General features: G+C 35.2%; 1 protein-coding gene across 9 annotated transcripts in view; it reads right to left on the reverse strand.

Moving 5' to 3' along the window:
- LOC128994684 (focal adhesion kinase 1-like) overlaps window positions 1–21,782 on the reverse strand; it is a 101,184-nt gene that overhangs the window by 58,078 nt on the left and 21,324 nt on the right. For 6 of the 9 annotated variants that reach the window (XM_054419405.1, XM_054419399.1, XM_054419407.1 and 3 more), the window contains exon 1: window positions 1,514–1,630. The exons of the other annotated variants lie outside the window; for them this stretch is intronic. The gene's annotated coding sequence lies outside the window, so the exon portion shown is untranslated. Of the gene's footprint in view, window positions 1–1,513; window positions 1,631–21,782 lie in introns of those variants that run through there. 9 annotated transcript variants of the gene reach the window in all.

Raw genomic sequence — 21,782 nt, forward strand, 5'->3', positions numbered from 1 at the left:
CATAATCTCTACCATTAATATTAGTGAGTAAAGTGGTGTATGGATTTCACAACCATTATTTTACTATAGACCGTTGTATTTAACCACAACGGGCTCTGTTGCTAGTTTACAATAAAACATTTGAGGTAGATTTAAAAATATCACATCAATTTTTTGTTTTTAAGGTTTTCACGATGTTTTTTTCTATTGGGCGTTCAAACAGTCTTTATATTTCTGGGACACCTATTTAATTTTTATTTAAGTTAAACGGGCACCGATGAGTTCGAAATTTGTTTAGACTTCGGAAATCCTGAAGACGTAGTATAATCCCCAAAACGTGTGTAACATTAGATGAGGCGCTGAACATACTACTTCATCTTCATAATTTACAATCCGAACACGTCAACCAAGAAACTGGCAAGCAATCAGCCCTTCACACACCGAGATGGTCGACAACCCCGCTAGATCGGACACTCGGTTATCCGGACCGGCGCGGCGGTGGTGTAAACAACTACATTAGCATGGGACACGCCCTTGCGTGGGCTCAGCATGCGAGTTGCACCAGGATTCTTGCATTTTATATCCCGGAAAGACGAGTCTCGCAGAGTTCAAAACAATAATTTAGACATTCCAAAACTCCTTGTAATTCTATATAATAGCTGTCCAACAAACAAAGACGAATATAATAGTATGCGGTGAAAATAATGCGTTTCAATTTTCGTTGGTTGCGGGATATCATTGTAGGCATACTGGGTTCTACGAGCGAGTATTAGTTAGGATTCCATTAAGTACCATGTTCACTAATTCACACACACAATAAATTCCAATAAATGTATGTATACTGTACTTAATATAATAATTATTAATGTTTTGTTATGAGATTTTTTATTGGATATGCATAAATATAATTTTCTAGACAATATCATGTTATACTGTAATAATACCAAGGCTGATTCACGTAGCATTCATGTCTATAAATTGTCATACAGTACTATGAGCAGTTCTAAAGTGAACAAGTATTAGCGAACCAGTAATTAAAGTACGAGAACAATAACTTATTGATTGCATTCCTGATTTGCTTCCTTCATATTGACGTTGTGAAATGGAAGTTCATTTTTATCAACAATATAACCTGTTTTGAGTTTTGAACGCTAACAATTGCGTTTTAAATTTGTTATGGTATTATTGAACAATCAACTACCAGACATTTCATTATAAATAATCCAATGTTATGACGTATTTTAAACTACTTATATCTCCTAATTGGTAACATTTAGCATTTTCTGTCGTCTACGCAATGAAGTGTATACACTATAGATGCTATTCAAATACATCATAGCCACACAATAATGGAATATAGAATGTATATCCTGTATATTTACTATCAAGGTGTGTAGTGTATAGCAAAACCTATAGAAACTATCAACTGAAAAAACAAGTTATACAAAAAACATAAACAAACAACCTACCAAAAACAACTGACCAACAAACCCCAGTAAAAGTAACTTTTAAAAAATAAAACCAAGATAAATACCCAAATTGCCGGAATGAGCACACAAACAACAAACAAAATAACGCCGTACACAAAACAGCACAAACAACGACTCAGCACGTTGTACGCGCACTAACCGCCAACACTTGCGTCTGACTCGCGCGGGAGCCACTACAACACTGAGCTGTGCTACGAGACCTTGCCGTCAGACCGTCACCGCCTTTTTTTCGTCTGTCTAGAAACGGGACAGCGGAATTGAAATCCGAACTAAACATCTGACCGCGGGTTTCTGCTTCTGTCATCACCGAGCTTGTTTTAAATTACGCGGGAACAAAGTACAGTAGCCGTTAAATGTTAAATATAAGTCTAAATATGTTAATTGAAAATTATTTCTAGAATAATTATTAAAAATTACAAATAGCTATATAAGTCCAAATAAAGATGAATTACATAAAAATCCTAACTATTATTACTTGTTGTTTACACTGTTTAAAATAACAAAAGTATAGAAAGAAAAAGTTTAATTCCATGTCATTCTAAATTATAGCTTACAGGTAGGCCTATTTTCAGCTGTGAACATTTTAAAACTAGTAACATACCTCGTGTTAAAATTCCTGGTCTTCGTCTTCAAAATAAATTCTTCTTCAAAAGCGACAATTTAACACATATTATATTACACACTAATACACACAAATAATATTTACATCTATTTACAACATTTTCTTCATCTTGGAAACTGTAACAACAAAATGAACATAAAAATTAGGCTATTTTAAATGAGAAATATCTTATTGTGAATTTTCTATAGGCCTACTTGTTTATTTTGTTTGTTTGTCAGTGTCACAAGTTACTCAACATGGGTCTACGTTTATGTTTGTAGGTTCTCTGTGAAAATATCTGGGATGTCAGTGTGTGTGTTCAAGTTCAAAAACTTTTATTTCAGTAAAAGATTTCACTAGCATACCACTGGGCCGAGTGAATACAAGTACAGCAAGTATTTACTTGCGAGTAAATACTTGCAAGTATTCATCGTTCAGGTAATCTCTTGTGAATAAAAGCGACTCTTTACTTGCAAGTAAATCCTATACTCTAATACGAGCAATGTTTGCTTGTATGTATGTATGCTTGCACCAAGATCTCGAAAACGGCTCCGACGATTGTCTTCAAATGTTGTAAATAGTTTATTTTTGGTCTAAAAACGAGTTTATTGCAGTTAGAACTGCCAACAAAATTCTAATTACGTAGAAAAATGAAACTGAAAGTCTTATGGGTTGCTAAGTAACCATGTTAGTTGAATTGAATAACAAGGAAAAAGTAAACAAAAGACTTGTTAGTAGTCTATCCACAGTATACTAGCAATTACAAAATACAGTACAAAAGGAAAAACATCAGTTTTTGTTACTATTGAGCAAAGATGATACTGAAGATTACTGGATACATTGTAGGAGGACTTTTTTTATCTATGATTGTAGTAAAGGCTAGCAGTGTGGAGTGTGGGAACTGTTTATGACGATTAGATTAAGGTATCTGCAATCCTAAAATGCTATGGGAAGGGAGGGAAACAGGTCTGCAACGTAGGAAGTGGTGAAGGGAGTAGTAAAGGCGAGCAGTCTGGAGTGTGGGAACTGTTAATGGGGATTAGATTAGGGTATCTACAATCCTAAAATGCTATGAGAAGGGAGGAAAACAGGTCCATAACGTAGGAAATGGTGAAGGAAGTAGTAAGGCTAGCAGTGCAGAGTGTGGGAACTGTCTGTGGCATTTATAGATCTGCAAATCTAAAATGAGGGCAAACAGGTCCACAACGTAGGGAGTGGTGAAGGAAGTAGTAAAGGTAAGCAGTGTGGAGTTTGGGACTGGATTAATGTATCTGCAATACTAAACTGTTTTCAGAGTAAACTAATGATTTTCCCCGAGCAAAGCTTGGTCCCCTGGTACTACTTCCTAAATGAGGTGGTATACTGATCTATCGGATATGAGGGTATACTTGCAAGTATGTACTCCATTTTAAAGTAAACATTATACAGTACAAGTACCTATATATATATATTATAGGCTATATATGATAAATATATATATTATTGAAGGTCTAAGGCCTTCATTTAAACATGTAAAATGTGAAGGTTTTGCATTATTGAGACTTGTGGATGGATTTTCATTAACAAATAGCTTGAACATAACGAAGGAATACCACAAAGGTTCCATCTTCAACCCAAGCATTATTTTGCGGAAATCACTAGTGTCATACATAATTTAAATAAGTGTATTACACCATACTGAATGTGTTACATGCATTTATCAACAAGTTAACTTAAACAAGCATGGGTTACTGATAACTAGTTGAAAAACAAGTATTTACTCTTTAGGCAAGTATTTGCTGGTGGTTATTCACACCAAATTTATAGGTTTCTGAGGGTATATACTTTCTTGGAAAGGCTTTTTAGAAGTACAAGTAAATACTCATGCTTATTCAATTCTGTTTAAGTAGATACTCAAATTATGAAAATTCAAGGCAAGTAAAAAAATTTGAAGTACAAGAACTTTAACTTAGAAAATAAGAATGTGTCAGCTGTTACTATTTAATTTAATTTATAATTGATGGTTGATTATTACCTAATGATTAAAAATTATTAAATATATTTCTTTTACAAAGTTTTATTGGTTTTATTTACGATCTGTTTTAAATTAAATGATAAGTAAATATGATGACATTTATATAAATTAAATAAAAATTGGGGGAAAAATGTATTATTAATAATAAGACTACAGTTAATACAATAATGTATTATTACTGTTTAAAGTTATGGATTAAATAAACTAGTCTTAATATTGATCTTAGCCTACCTGGTTAAGCAACTCATGGAGTTGAAGGTTCGACCCCTGTACTGAGCAACAATGCTGTTAAAGCAATGTGCTGAGATTCTTCTCGTGTAGGTCGGGAAGTTGCTTTCAACCCTTTTTTCTTTTTGTTTTTGGTTGAAAAAAAAACGCCTTTGAGGCTCGATTTTTATCTTTTTGGTCTTGGTTCTTACTTTTAAGGCAATATTCCTTTGTTTTATCGATGTCAACTTTGCATCTAGGTTTTTCAGGCATTGATCAGCTACTTTTAAACTCTCCGGGTTGTCAATTTTATTTAAAATTGACTCAACACGTTGCCTTAGTAGAAGTTTGTCAGTAGGTCTCACTCTTGTGGGCAGAACAGTTTTAGTTGAGACTTCTGCCAATATTGATTTTCTTTCTTCCAAACTTTTGACTTGATCTTGGTTAAGTGTTTGATCTTGATCTTCATTAAGGGCTTGATCTTCCGACATCAATTTCCGACATAGTAGGTGCACATGTTTACACATGTTAGATTTAATGCATGCATCAATGCATGTGCATGTGAACTTGTGTATGCATGCTGTACACTGCTTGCAAATAATGCTACATGGACATTCTTCTTTTATCTGACAAATCGTGTACATTTCTGCAGAATTTGATGACGCAACGTTCCACGAATTTTCTAAAGTTTCGGACTTAACAATTAAGTCTGGGTTCATGGACAAAGAACTTTTGTGACGGTTTCTGAGAATTTTTATTTTTGAAGTTAGTTTTCCCTTTTCAATTATTAGTAATCTGTCAAAGAGTTTCTGCCTAATGAGTTGCATGATTGCACTTATCGCTTTATCAAGTGGATTGACAGTTTTTCCTTCCAATATAAAATGCTTTATTGTTTTATGCATACTTTCCAGATGCATGTTAGTGTTAATTCCTACATTTACTCGAAAACAGTATGCCCATGAATGGTAGTTTGACCCGTAATGTTCCTTGAAGTAATCACCATATTCTTCGGTGGCTTGGTCGCTGCGAAGTTCGTCAATAACTGGTCCCAGCATTGCCAAGAATGCATTCGGATCTGTTTCTTCCAGCAGAACTCTTAACTTCTTGTATACTGCTTGTCTTTTATCACAATCTTTTATCTTTGACAGATTCTTTTGCCATGCACGGTCGACATGCCATGTACAATAAAGTCTGTTATCAACTGGGCCCATTACTTCTTTCCACGCGTTATAAAATGATTCAGCCATGTCTGACATCAACGCATTAGGATTTATCATTCCAACTTTCTCTCGGATTGCTGAAAGAAATTCACTCACAGCAGATTTATCTGTTCTGTTTGTGATAAAAAATGCACACGGAAATCCTTGTCTCATATTGTCAATTACCATAACGGTTACCACTTCAAAATCATAAGCGCCCAAACCGTGAGTACTGTCTATACAAATACAGTCTGAACCAAACTTTTTCAAAAGTTCTCCTTGTTCCTCAGTCATTATTGCAAGAGCGAAATCATTCTTGGCGAATGTGGCAGTTTCATCAACCCCTTGTGGTTTATATAACAAAACACAGTCATTTTCACCCTTTTGGCCTTGTACCCATGCTTCGACACTAATGTCATCGTTCGAATGACGCATAGTCTCATTAAGACCGAATTCTTTTTCAATATTATACAGATCTTGTTTCGTCAGTAAATGTATTCTTTTTAGCGAGTTTGGTTGCAAAGTTGACCGAACTTCTTCAAGTATTGTGCCAAAAGGAATTTTATTTGATATTTTTCCGGCGATATCTTGACGTTCATCAAAGGTCAATGGTTTGTGAGCTAGGTCAAAAGTGTGGCCTACATGAGTCTCACAGTACTCTACTTCGACATTTCCATTTTCAAAAAACGTTGCCTTTATTGAGGAAGGACAGAAACCATTTATTTTGCAGGAACCCTGTATCTTTGTTTCCCTTTTTCTTTTGCCGGATATAGGCTTAGGTTCAAAGTTTCCCGATCTATTGCACTTAAAATAAATTCTCTTCTTACCAGATAGAATCCTCTGTCCTGTTTGTTTTGTGAACAACACATTTTCCTTTTCCTCCGTCTTGCTTTTCCAAGTGTAGAAATCTGACGCACTAGAAAAACTAAGAACTGACTTGACAAGTTGAATTTTGTGCAGATCTGCAAAATGTGTCTCTATCTCCGCTCTACTAAATGCGCTGTTGCATACGCTGCAAATGGTATTTCTTGGTATATCCTTCTCCTCCTCAATTAATTCGTGAACTTCACGAAGGTGTCTAGTCAAAACCCACCTATTCACAAAAGTCTTATCGCAAAACTGGCACACATTCATTGTTGACAGTTGACACCACGCGACCACGCGACACTCGACAGACAGCATCGAATTTGACGTTTAAGTTCGGCACTGCTCGGTAAGATTCGGAAGCGTTCGGCACAGCGCAGTAGTGGGGGAAGCGTCGTTCCGATTTCAAATTCCGCTGTCCCGTTTCTAGACAGACGAAAAAAGAGCGGTGACGGTCTGACGGCAAGGCCTCCTAGCTGTGCTGATCAGCTGACTGTAGACAAGTAGTCTCTGGTGGTGGTAACCACAACACAGCTGACCGCTCTCCCCGCCACAACAATGTTAGTCATAGGGGATATATGGGATTTTATCCAACGTCAGAATATCACCGAATGTCTTCAAGTGTTATCACATAAAAATGCATATGCGGTATCACGGCCACCTTTTCCAGGCCGCGGACATCGAAGTGGCAACGTTGCAAGTTGTGTTGTTACAGCTGTTTTGTTTGGAGGCAGCAGCTAATTAACGGTATTTGTGTATTTTTATAAGAATACAAAAGCTTGGTTACTGGGCCATTGACTCCATTTTAAACGTACAGAAATAGATTTTCAATTTATAGTATATTGTTTTGGTTTCCAATTCTATTGTTTTATTTTCAATCTTTTAATGAATTTTATATTCATAAATTTAAATTTAAAAGAATAATACGTGAATTAATGGGCTGGTGTCACCTGTATGTCATGTTATCTTATAGAACCTGGCGCTAAACAACACTACTTGCGACGTTGCCAATTCTACCAGGTCGTGGCCGTGGTTAGTATAATCCGGTTAGTATAATCCTAAACTTTGGCATACTGAAGTACAACTCTAAGGACTTTTCATGTCGTCTAAACTTTTCATGGTTTTACCATAGATTAAAGGCATTCCTTCAATCTATACCCTGTCAGTCGTCGGTTCAATCGTATGTTGTATTCGTCCATAAATTGTGGGACTCCTTTAATCTATGGTTTCACGTGTACAAATAACAGTTTATAAGCTCTCTATCAAAGGAATTATGTGTTTTCGCTTTTGCTATTGGATACTAGGATGGACTACTCCTATTCAACTAGCTGTTTTGTGAATCGGAAACAGTTGAATTAAAATTTCCCTTTGTAAAACACGTGCTAACTACTACAGGTTAAATTGTATGTCACAGCTGTAATGTTTCAGTTATACTCTATAGGTTTGGCTTGTTTAAAATTCTGGCTTATCTTGCTCTGCAGAACATATTAAATGACTTCAGCACGCTCAGTCCGTGGTTAAATTAAATTCAAAATCATGTTATGTTCAAAATTGACAAAAGCTGTAACGTGGAAATAAAATTTCTACCTATTAGTTCTAACAATAATGGTATGAACGTAACGACGGACAGGTGGTGATAAAGTTGAAATGTTGTTATACGCAATACAACATATTTGTGAAATTTTTAATGGCATTAAAATTGTAAAAATATGCAGGTCCAAACCTTTTTCTCATTAGTAATATTGCTTCCTTACTGTTTTAACTAATTATATTTCAATCGGCCGCTGAAATCCCAAGTTCCACCCTTGTTAGGCATACGTATGTACTCTATTGGAGAAGATAAAGTACAAAGTCAAGGTCTAGCGATATTTTAAATTCATGTAGGATAAAGTATGGTGGAAACACCTCACTAAGATGATAGCCAACCGGTGAGATCTATAAATAACAGACACTTGCTTACCATCGTCTACACTACACTGTTTGCATCTGTTTACGTAAAACTGACTTAACATTGAAATTACGTTTTACATTAAATCATCAAATGTATGGTTGTATTCATCCAGAATGGAGTTAGCCAAACTGATACTAATGTTTTTAGACAGAAATGCCTAAAGAGAGTTGGGCTATGCACAACATTTGGAGATGAAGAAACTCAAAACCCCTTTCAAAGGGGCGGAATTGTAATAATTGCAGGATATTGTCTATAATCTGGATGAAAACTAGGTGTAGATATAATGGAATTTTAAGTAAACCAGTTTTTTTTATTCTAAAAATTGTCCAAGTTTTACTACCACTGAATCAAATTAACAATTATTGTAAATGGCAGAATACTGTATATAAGTAGTGCATAGTTGTGCCATGTTGATTTTTATTTTAGCAACGAATTATCCGTTCAATTTAGCCCGGGCCTCATTTCAAAATCATTTTTGTTTATGCTAAATATTTAAATATTTAGTAAGTTGTTTTTGGAATGATATTTATTCTAATGATAAGATATTAAAAACTAAAATAACTTATCTAGGCCTACATACCGTAAAATTTGTATCGGCATGAATGCAATGTGAGCAAACTATTGTTTTGTGACAAATTTAAACATATTGTTTCAAACTATTGCGTTGGTAAATAAGAGTTAAACATTACTCACAAAATACATATTCATAATAAACAATGTCGTCTATATTTAACTATTAGTCACGTTTTAACGTCAAGCAAAGTAACTTTCAACTAGACCTTCACAAATCAATGGAACATCAGAACTTGCGTCTATTCTTTGCATATTAATACTGTACATAACTTCGTTATTTAAAAACGCTTAGTAACAAATTACGAGTAATTTTAACTACATTAAAATTTACCTCTACAATCATACGATGTATTTAACAAAGTCGTATTCATTCGTTGCGAGTTAACCATTAGTATATTTTGTATAAAATATTATGTACACTCCATTCATCATTAAACTGATAAATAACTAATGATAAACCCAAATTCTTTCCGATCTATGCAACTTTGCAGACTTGAAATTTATTTTTCTAGATATTCTGCCTATGTCGATACAACTTAATAAACAGTGCTTCATCCAGGCTAAGCTCTTACAAATCCCGGGTGAATACATGGAACCGGCGCGGGAAAATATTCCCTCGTAATCTTGACGTTTCCGCGGGACTGAAAATGACCGCGCAAATCCCCAATTCAACCTCGAACGCGCTCGATATGGATTCCAATAATTTGCGGCGACCTTTGCCCGCCCCGCAATCTTCGTTCCAAAAAGGGAAAGATTGAACATTGAAGTTGGACGTAGAGCGTAGAACACTGTGGATATCGATGGATGATTTAGCTTTGTCCATACACAGCCAAAGCCCAATTAACCTTCACTTAGGCTGTCCAATGCGAAGGTTACGGTGAAGGTTGCTCCACAAACATAAATGTTGATTATCTATTAAATTGTTAAACATGTCATTGGAAATATTATGGAGTATAATTCATCAATATGATGTTAAGCGAAAATAAAATGAGAACAAAACCAAGATCTCAAAAATTTCAGGTTGGAAAAGATATAAATAGCGTCTTCCTGTAAAACAAAAGCTTTAAAGCTCCATGAAGAAGTTCCCTTACTAAAAAACCTTACACACAGAAGTTTAAACAAAATATAACCGAAAGATAGAATTTGCCTGTAATAAACGTGATAAAAATTATCATGGATTTTGTGGTAGAGACACTCATGCCATAGACTCCTCTCTCACCTGTCAACAATTCTTGGATACTCAACAGAATAAAGACTACGCATAATAGAGTCTACTCTTTATTATGTGGTTATGCGATTTCGGTTGAAGTTCGAACATTTTAGTAGCTGTATATATTGGCAGTCCAATCTAATTTTGGAATCTCGAATACGAATCCTAAACAATCAATTACCAAATCTTTAATCGAAAGACTATTTTTATTTTTTTAACGGAATTTTATTTTGAAAATCGAGATTTACTGTTTTTAATTTGGAAATTATTTACGCAAAAATCGCAGGAAAATCCGTATAATCTTCCGCAATTATGTCAAAACCGTGTTTATTTGACCTTCTCAATATGTACTGTCATCGATTATGTTGTCCAACTCAACTCGTGTTCGTGGATAAGCGAGAGTAGGGAAGAGCTTTCGAATTCGTGCCCGCCAAACATTAATGGTAGAACACAACTGAAACATCACTGAACACCCAACACCTGAAAATAACAGGCTACCACGGTGTCAACAAACAAGAACCTCCCAAGTGCCAATACAAGGCCACGTCTAACCTCAGGTGGTATTCATAGTTCAAGATCATCGCCCCAACTGGGCTAGATTACACGGCGGCGTCTATCAGCACACACTTCCTCGGCATAGCAGCACCTGGGGCGTCAGCAGCTAACTACTGTGAAGCTGATAGGATCCGATCCCTGGGCATATCAAATACCCCTGCCACAGCAAAGCTGCAGACTAAGCGAATTTCCATTTACCTGGCTGGATTTCTACTAAAATATTCCCTGAAAATTGTCAGATTTATTTCCTATTTAAATAACATTAATTTTAATGAGCACCTAAGTTTGCTGCTTACAGGTAAGGTATTGAGGTGTTTATTTATTGAAATGTTGATGGCTTAGAGTGAAATAAATAAAATTGTCAAATTTGATTAAAATATATCCATAAACAAGCAAACTACAACAGTTTATTTATTCTCCAGATGAATAACATGGGAATTTTAAATTTAAAATTTTGAAAATTATCTCCGTAACCGTTGGGCATGGCATACAACGACAACAACACTTCAATATACAAAATTATTTATTTTAAAGCTCTAAAAATGGTCTGGAATGAAATTGTGAAATTTTAGTTTCTTAGAGACAAAAATGAGAAAACCCAATTTTTATCCGATAAAACCCCCTTTTCCAGAGTCCGATCATGCTGGTTCGTGAACTCGCCTACAGACTGAAATTTCTCATTATATCACATGGCAAACAATTTGTTTTTTGCACAATTTTGATATAAATTTACGTTATTTATTAACTGAAATGTTTACTAAAATTTAATCTTTTAAAGTATAAATCTTCGAGTACCTACCTTGAGATTTTCGGACGCTAAAATTACATGACAATTTTGGTTTACCCACGACAATAGCAATGCCCAAATGTCGGCGAAGATTTCTGAAACAACCAGGGTTCAGTCAATTTATATTGTCGCGAATTCAATGCTGAAGTGTGATGAATCAGTTTCGACATAAAACATCCTGATAGAGTCTGCCAAGTGTTGTAGTCTCTGCGTAAGGTTTCAGAAGGGTAGCTGAATATGCGATAATACCTCTCAGGTCCTCCAAGGTTATACAATTGGAAGACAAAGATAGAGATATAAGAGATGGACAAAGAGAGAAAGAGGCAAAATGAGGACCCATCACACATCAGTACTACGGCCTTACTAGTACCGCGGTATACCGGAGAGAATTTCTAAATCGTAAACCTTTATAAATAAACAATCAAAAATTGCGGAAGTAATAAGAATGATTGATAGAGACTTCGACAAAACCTTACACCGTTTTGCTTAGGCAATAACTAGTCCATAACGTGTAGGTAAATACTGAAGAATGCGATAAGTCATGTTATGTTAAACACAAAGAAATCTATAACAATTCTAGCTCAGAAAAAGATACGTATTTTCATGTCATACATTTTATAGTCTTGGATGAAGAAAACCCATATATAGCGACAGAAAAAGGAAATAGACGTGTAGATAAATCGAGTTAAATGTTAATCAGCTCCTTTACTATGAATATTAATAGCCATCCCATTTATAATTAAAGAATATTATGCTATTTGAAAGAGGGACACTGCTATTTTCTGGACAACTGCCTCGAGCTTTAAACGATACCCTGTTTTACGGTAACCTATAATATTCAACGTCAAAACAATCTAAAAAATCAGTTAACACCCTGGAAGGGAATCCAGTAAAAGTAAAAATCCCATGGTAAACTCATGCAAATCATTATTGTTTGCCAAAACAATTATAGTTTTGGATCAGATATAAAACTGCTACAGCTTTATACAGATGAACTTGTCAGGACACAACTGACACGAAACACTACCCCACTTTTGTATGTGATTTGACAAGTTGTAAAACAAGGGAATTTTCGTCAGCACAGGATGGTAGTCCTGAGCGCCCAGATTGGCGGTGAATCATGTAATTGGCGGGGCGCTGGGCGGCAAGTCACCATTATCACGTCATTCCGAACCTCACCTGCTCACCTCACACAGCGCTCTGAGCTAAGTGAGCTCTACCTCAAGCAACTTTGATAAGTGAAACATCAATGTATCGCGATTATCTATACAGCATCCAAAAAAAACCGAAGAGGTACGAATCCAACGCATAAACAAATTACATCACTGGCTCGAATCTTACACTAATAATTTTAAAGGGTTTTAGACTTTTTTACAGATTCATTTAAATAATAAAACAAAAACATGTCTACTTTGGGTCAGTGACGTCATTTGTTTATGTTTATGATCCATACAGTGTGTGTTCTATTAGCCGTGTCCATATCATTCCGCACCTCACATCACGCTCTCAGGCCCAACTGGTTTAATAAATAATAAATCACAGATAACATCAGGTGACAAAATTAAATATGTAAAATAACAGATGGTTAGATATTAAATTAAATAACCAATAGATTATTGGTAGAATACGAAGTCAATTTGTGTACTCAGCCGCCACAGCTGACAAACTATACACATTACGAGGTCAATATCATCCGTCACATCTAGTGGGGACTTCTGTATGTCCCCTCCCCCTATGCCACCGATCTGTAGCCAATCGTAACATCTGTTATCACACCAGACAGTTGTGTCTACAATATCAGTCCGGTATTGATTTATTCCAGATTAATTATGCGTGGCCACCCTTCCCGAGACTCGGTCCAAACAAAACAGCTGGCGCCACAAGAGACTCCCCAAACATACAGTGACGTCATCGTAGGTACTGATAGTTACCGAATAAACTGTCCACTTACATGTATGTTTAGAACAGATATAGGAGAAATATAATAATGGATGTAAAATGAGGAGTAGGATAGCATGTACGGAAGGGAAAACCATTTGACGAACATGATGCACTGAATCAAGAACTCTTGTAAAATTTAAATAACAATGCGCTGGCAGCAAGAAGTATGTAGTTTCAGGAAGGATAGTAGGGAAATGCTAATCGGTGCACAGAGGTGAAATTTGGTACTTTATGTGGTATTTTGTGACAACTCTTCAAAAGTTATGTGATAGTTATTTCAGGTACTGTAGTTTTACATCAGATCTAGTAAAAAACCCAATTGTAAACAGTCGTAGCCAAATGTTAAATGTATACTAAGACGTATAAAATGTTAAATTTGTAATGTATTACAGCGCTTGTGAAGTTCAGACAGTTTTGAATATAAGCATGCTCTTGCATTTTCGAGAACATTTTATCTTGATATTAAACACAAAAAATGTAATGGTCACGGAAATTATTTAGTTATTTACATTGTACAATACTTTCTGTGTCAACTAATTATTACAATATTTTGGTATAGTGTAAATTTATCCAGTTATGTTTTTTTAAGGTTCTGTTCTGGGTTATTTAATATTACTTCTTACTGAAATATATAAATTTGTTGCTTTAAATGTGCTAGCAACGTATATGTAAACACAGTGCTTTAAATATTATTTCAATTCAATTAATGAGGTTTATAAATATAAAACCATCAAAGCTGGGTGTTTTTTTTTCTCGGAGGATATTTTACAATTGCGTTTATCAATTATCAACTTTTGCTTAGAAACACTTAAAATCATGGTTTAAATCATCTTGCTTGTAAATAATTTCACAACGAAATTGTATATTTCATACTGAAAAGTTTTGTTTATTTTATTTTAAAACCTTTTACAATCTAGCAAAAATAAAGCAATTTCAATTTTATGGGGGTAGTAAAATTAAAAAATTTACAAACATGTGTTTGAAAATGTCAAGGCTGAACCACTGTACATGTAACAAAGTATTGAAATACAAATGTGAACATGCGAGACTTTGCAAAGGCTTCTCGCAATGTTTGCTGAGAAAACAATCAGAAGTGAACAAGACTGCAAATATTGAATATTTTCTCTCGAAATATTGGAACGTCGCTCCGCAAAGTTTACATACATTGTTCTTGCGGAACATTTTAAAACTTTGACTCTTAGTTTGAGTGAAATAGCTAAGAGTAATACCATAGATAAAAGGAGTAAGCTACAAACACAAGATTATTAATTATTTACTATCCGTTGTATCAACTATTAAACTATTCAAGGTACTTACGCACATTAAGAGTAAGCACCAATATGGATTGTTTCTTTTAACTTACCTGAAATCAAAACAAAGTTATTAATCTTCACAGTTAAACTATTTAGACAACTCAAAATAAATACTTTCAGAGATAGTAGCAGATACAAACAGTGTTCCTAATTTTTAGAGCGCGTAACCCGTAAACTAATAGGTAAATACAAGACCTCTTTAACTTGATACACTCCCTAAAAGAATTATCATTCTAACGGGTGGTACAGGAATTTGTTAAGCTATGTTAAAGTATGTGTACAGCTAAAGTATGATAATGACAACTTTTAAATGACTCGCTCTACTTGTTTGTAGAATTGATTTTTTTACAACAGAAACTTTATAAAACGAACTAATGCACATATAAATAACGATTGGACTTTGCCTTTGCCCATTTTTGCTGAGATTTGCCATATAGTAAAGCGAATAATATAAAATTCAAGAGGAAAGCTCCTTTATGCTCCTCGTTACTGGACACGAATCACACGTCAAACCATGCTTCAGATTTTAAGGATAGGAAGTCAACTTGAAGCTTCGTACGTTATTCTCCTGATTTACTAAAACTGTTCCCAATTGATAATTCAAAGAAACTCAAAAAATAACTTAGAGAAGAGGTTTTTTAGCAGTTACTATAGTTGTTAGGTATTATATAGTAAATAATTAAATTAATTCCATTATTTTGGAAGTGGAAATAGTGGTATAAATTCTGAGCATCGCATTTTAAGAGAATTTGTTCTAGTGTAAATCAAGTTAATAATTACAACATCCTTAAGCAACTTGAAAAGGAAACTGTGGGATATAACGAATTCGATTAGTTCAAAGATCTCAGCGTGCGTTATAACTCGATAAACAATTATAAAACAACAAAGGATTACACATGTACCTTCCACTACAGCATCGAATGGTAGAGAAAAACGTTTAGTTAAAACAATCAATGAACCAATGGCTAAAATGTCAATACATAATACATTATTATATATATAGATATTTATATATTTGTTATCTACAAATTAAAAAGGAAAACTGTGGGAGACATTGAATTCGATTATATCAAAGTGGTCTGCGTTCGATATAGCTCGATAAACAATATAAAACAACAAAGGATTACACAAGTGCCTTCCACTACAGTATCGAATGGTATAGGAAAACGTTACTCCAGGTTTTGTGCGTCAACTAGCTGTTGATGTTAAAGCCATCCAATTCACCCTCTTGGTATCACCAAACAATCAATGAACCAATGTCTGAAATTTCAATACATCTACATCTTTATTGATTCGTTAATTGTTATTTGAATCGAGTTTTCAACTTGTAGCTCGAGATGTATTGCGTCATCTAAACACAATTTTCTCGCTCTTGTTCTGAAATCAACTCTTTATGTTTGTCACAGCTAAAAATCTTTTCCAAACCTTTTCTCAATGACACCGTGACACTTAGCCGCCGGAACTGCGTTTAAACTCTTGGCAAAAACCTGGCGAATCGTTTCCAATCTTAATCCACCGACCACCCGGGCGCCACGTTATTAAGTCTGAATACGGAATAAGAGTGATAAATAATGAAGGTGGCGAGGCTGCAAAGGGACCTCAACAAAATCAGGGTCCCTCCTTATACGGCAGCTTATCAACGCGATACTAGTGGCCTTCCCAGCGGCTGAGTCACACGGCTGATTGGTTCCTCGTTGACACTATAGTTTCCTCGTTATTTTTAGGCGTTTAAACATTCAAATTGCTTCAAAACTTAGTTTTCATGTAGCTACATTATCAGTACGTCATGAATTTAAATGTTCAAAGTAGGCAAGTAGTCAACGTATTAATTTCCCAATGTTCAATGGCAGCTTACTCCAGTTACAACCTTCAAAAGCTACTCCCAGGATGGAACCGGAGACCTTCTGGTAAAATTGTAATTCTGATTACCAAGCGAGTATCACTATCACATCCACTCAGCCACTCCACTATGTGTTTTAATTGTTAATGTTAATGTTACGTGTTTTAATCATCATTTGATTGAACTTTTTATAACAGTGGACATACACTACGAGATGGTTAATTTCCTTACTAGGTGTCACTGATGTCCTTTCAAAATCTATAAAATGTGTAATTGTGTTATCCGCGACTAAATGTATAAATGCATTCCGCATAATGAATGAAAGCATTCAGAAATTTCGCGTATAACATATCACCTAATGAAGCAAAACGAAAGTAACAACTTGACTCCAACCTTAGGAAACTGCCACCTTGTCAAGTTCATTACTAAGCTAATCCCAAGACCCGTATCTACCCCTAGACCCCTTGACCTTGTATCAGCTCCAATATCACCTTCCATTCCCAAGTTGCAGGGCATACATTAGTCTATTCCGTGACCTATCCACCATCAACCCAAGGCCTGGGACCTACGCCCCCGCACCTTTTATTTCCGTCACTCGAATATATTGTCCAGCAAACCCATGTCCTAATCGGGCACAGCCTGACGTGGATAAGTGTATTTTGGAATCCGAGGGTATAAAGTGACTGGAACTATAAACTTGAGGTAAATAAACTTTCTACCATATACGGGCGATAGTCATTTGTCTCGGAAAACAAGCCTGATAAAGTTTACACGGGTCTTTATACGACAAGGTTGTGTTGTTTATAAAAGGTAATGTATGGACAATTTATTCATGATGCATGCACTAACCTTTCTTTCCGAAGGGTAAGGATGCGGCTTGATTTAATGAGGGTACTTTTAGATTTACTATACTTCACGCGTAATTAATCAATCACGTCCTCACGAGTCACACGATTTGTACAGTCAAACTTCTTGTTTCACTTATATGAAGTAGAGAGATCAAATAAGTACCAGTTCACAAACTAAACATACAAATAACACAGTTGAAAATACAAAGATGGGTAACATTTTTTTTTGCAATCGCTAATTTGCTCGAATTTTGTCTAACGGTTTATACCAAGCAAAATTTGTAATAACTTACTGAATCAATAAATAATACAAAAAGTACAAAAAAGTACAAAAAGGGCTAAAAAAATGTTAAAAATGTCTACTGTGATCCTTGACATTTCTACCATCACTTTTCTCATACAAAAACTCATTTTTCTCGTTTAGTTTAACCAACACAGGATTAATCTTTGTGGACAGGACAATTGTATATAGGTCATCTTAACTGTACCCTAAAACGCGACAATCTTTGTATCTTCGGATTATCCTATTCCACGTGTGACTTGCATATCACAGCTCGCCGCTGCTAGAGATTAGCCTGACAGTGGAAGTGGAGTTATAAACCATCTCGGACTGTGGGAATGTGATGCGAGCAGCGGAAAGGTCGCGATCTATTAACTGGTTGGCAAAAAATCAGTTCAACATCCAGATCTCACCTTTCTCCGCGTCAGCGTCGCGCTGCGGGATGCGGACTACAGAGTGTGGCTTTGTGCCATCTAAATATCCCCAGCAACAGCAATGATGACTCTAAAATATCAACACTACTAATTGTTAAGTTATATCTTGGATACTAAATTGCTACGTTACAAACTGTGAAGGTGTTCCGGTACAAACTGTGAAGGTGTTCCGGTACTAACTATGAAATTGTCTACTTTAAAAATCATGATTTTATTATAGAATTAACTTAGGAATTGTCTCTTGAGTACTTAATATCATCCGCACTAGCTGTGTCTTAATACACACCAATTAAAATAATCAACGAAAATTAAGCTCGATTTTCAAGAGGTAAACTCCGGTAACTCTCATTACTACTGGAAGGCGTAAAGCAACTTATTACCTGTCATTTTGTGACTTGCAAGAAGGTACGATTGTTTACTTGCTCTCTAAAGTAGGCGATGTCCACAGTTATCTAGTTTGATGATGTTCCGTCGGGCACGTTCCATCGATGTATATAGGACACGTTCACGCGGACTTTCTCGCACCTCGTGGAGATGCGTATCACACCGTCGCGTCGTAGTCCGTGGGAATTAGTGGCCGGGACAGGGTTGAATAAATAAACTACTCTCCCATCAATGTCTTTGTTTATAATTACGCGTTTTACACAATTATATTAAAATACCTTTTTACAATGATATAAAGATGATTGCACATGTAATTCATAAGAAAAAGCTGTAACATCTCCTTACTAATTGCAAGCTATAAACAATTCTCCCGAGTATATGTATTTCCGAGAATAACACCAACCGCAAAGATGCCTTGCACAAAAACAGACATTGGTAAAAATAAATTGTATCTCAAAACAACATTCTTTTTGGAGTAGGAAATATATCAAAGATGTATCACATTAGTCCTGTGACAAAACTAATCACAAATAAAACACATTTATGCTCGAGATGATTCCAAATACAGTTGAATGTTACAACATGGCCTTGACAACACACTTCACTTATTCATCAGGGAACCGCTCATTGATGTTGCGAATACACAATGATCACATAAATGGCAATTACTAAAAATTCCACTTATAATCGTGAGTTTGTTCTGCAATCAAATTTGCATATGTGACCAGACTGTTTCATACAGAATCAAGCACATTATTATTTATTAACAAATGATAAACATAATATTGTAAATAGAATGTTAACAGGCTCATTTCTGAAGTTACTTTCATTATGGCAGTTTTAAAAGATCATTATAAAAATATGATATGCCCCATGCCTATGTAAGTATTCTTCCTTACACGTCACTTGGTATGATCTGGGAATAGGCTTAACTGGGAAATTTTGAAAGGTTTCCGGGAAAACATGTATATGACAACCCCGAAATTATTCCAGAACGACCAAGGACGCGACGCGAGGTCCTGTATATCATATCCTTTACGACACTGCAACACTGTACTGTATCTAAAACATGCATGAGGACCATTAATCAGTCTTGCAGTCACCAGCCAGCTCAGAGCCAGAATCCTTGGTTTATGGGAGCATTGCAAAGTTGCGGCCATAAGTTGGCATCTTGCCTTATCTACGTTGGAACCAGTAGTGATCCAGGACCATTCCACAGTGTTGGTTAATTGGGATTGAACTAGTATATTGTGTTACTTCGGGCTTCGCAACACGGTTAGAAAACATAACAGTAGATGTTGGAAGATACATATTAAAATAAAAGATTATACTGAGATTATAGTTGATCTTAAAACCTCAATCGTTTCTGTAGGCACTACGTATTTTCTTAATTTAGCCTACCTCATTTAGCTGATTGAATAAAAATAAAATTAATAGCTGAATGGAGTGTTAGCAGAGCAGACCTGAAATTTGAATTCATTGAGCCCCAGAGCTGGATATAATTATTGTAACCCCATATATAATTATTATAGATAGCTGAAATTCACCATCCAGTATTTTTGATCTGAATTACGTAAATAATATGTCTTACAATGATCTGAACATTCTTTATCGTCATTTTCTGTAGAATTTAATCAAAACATAACAGAGTTTTAGGTCGATGCCGAAAAGCGAATAAGGCAAAACTTTCCCTTTGACTGAAACCCCAATTTCCTAAAATTCTAGAGGATCGGATTGAAGGATTTGCGATCCTCTTAACAAACAAACAAATTGTGATATTTTTTATTAGAACTGTGGGCTAATTTCTTCAATAGCAAAATAAAATATGCAGTATACGAAATTACTTCCCACTTGATAACTTATTGTTTGGAAACGAGAGTTACCCAAGCTGCATTTGTCAAGAAAGCGCAACTGATTCTACTTGTCTCGAAACAAGATGTTATCAGTTGTTAGTGCATTGTTTCAGGGGAAATCGAGAAACTGGAGAAAATATTCACATTTGAGTAAATGGTAAAACCCTCAGAGACAACGTTTGAGACGCTTTATCTTCTCCATATATAAGTCGTGTATAAAATTAACCTTCAATAGTTAGAATTACATTAAAATATAATGAAAACTACGCACAGTTAGGCTGCAGTTATAAAAATTACTCCACCATTGTTAATTTTATGTTCAGTTGTAAGTTTAATTTTTCAATTTAATAGGAGTGTCTTTTAGATCTTTCGTAACGGCAACTAATCTGTGTAATTAAATTATCGTCCGTGAAAACAAACACATTACCACTAATATGAAAATAGCACAGCACGTATTCAAATTCAAATTTCACAGGGTTACAAAAAGGAATTCCAAAAACTAGATATTGGCCCCATTTCATTACTTTCCTCCAAATTACCATATGGTAATGGGATTACCATATAACATTTAACCGGAGCGGCGGCATCGTCCCGTATAAAGAGCAAGTTCGCTGAATGAGGCAAAAAGTTATATTTCACTGAACTCAATGCAACTGCATTGACCTCTGCTGACCCCGTGATAGCTTATCTCAGTCTTATCATTTGTCCTTCTATGCATTATCGGTCACGTTTACCAAACATTGTCATTTTTAGTAGGTTTAATTGCTTTTTACTGTTCTATTACATAAATTGAAAAAAAAAACATCCATGGATGTGTAAAAGTGATATAATACATCACAAATAAAAACTGTAACATAAGAGAAGAGCCACACATTAGTAATACGAACGTATAAAAATAAATAAAATATATATTACACCATTAAACACCAGTTCGATTTTTTCATAGGTAGAACAAAATAATGTGATATTAGTCCGCACATTTTGTGCATTCACCTAACATTGTAATATTTGACCATCTTTTTATATATTATTTCTCTTGTTTAGTTAATAAACTATGAATTCTGCCGAAAACGACTATAAGTGACTTATTAGCACGGATTAAAGAGTTGTATTATCCTTGTTCTGTGATATAGATCGTAACACAGTTTATATAAATATAGCCTTATTTTCTGAAGATATCTTCCTATTCAGCACTATATTGAAATGCGAAGAAACTGATAAGACAAGAAATGCTAAACTACTAGGTCAATAGGAATAATAAAGCACCAACATTGTATTACATAGAATCAACTATAAAGTTCGTAGGTGAGTTTTAATCGAAACTAATTTTGTATATGAAACTCGCTGGATACAAAAGATTGTGAAAACCGTATGTGCAAATGCTTGTTTTTTATAATTTCCATATCAGCTCGTATGATAGGACTGAATTCACAAATGAACAGCCGGAACTACACAGAGA

The sequence above is a fragment of the Macrosteles quadrilineatus genome, unplaced genomic scaffold (genome assembly GCF_028750875.1).
Source record: "Macrosteles quadrilineatus isolate MER2022 unplaced genomic scaffold, UCM_ALF_1.0 Scaffold_5__1_contigs__length_97177068, whole genome shotgun sequence".
In the NCBI taxonomy this organism is placed as follows: Eukaryota; Metazoa; Arthropoda; class Insecta; order Hemiptera; family Cicadellidae; genus Macrosteles; species Macrosteles quadrilineatus.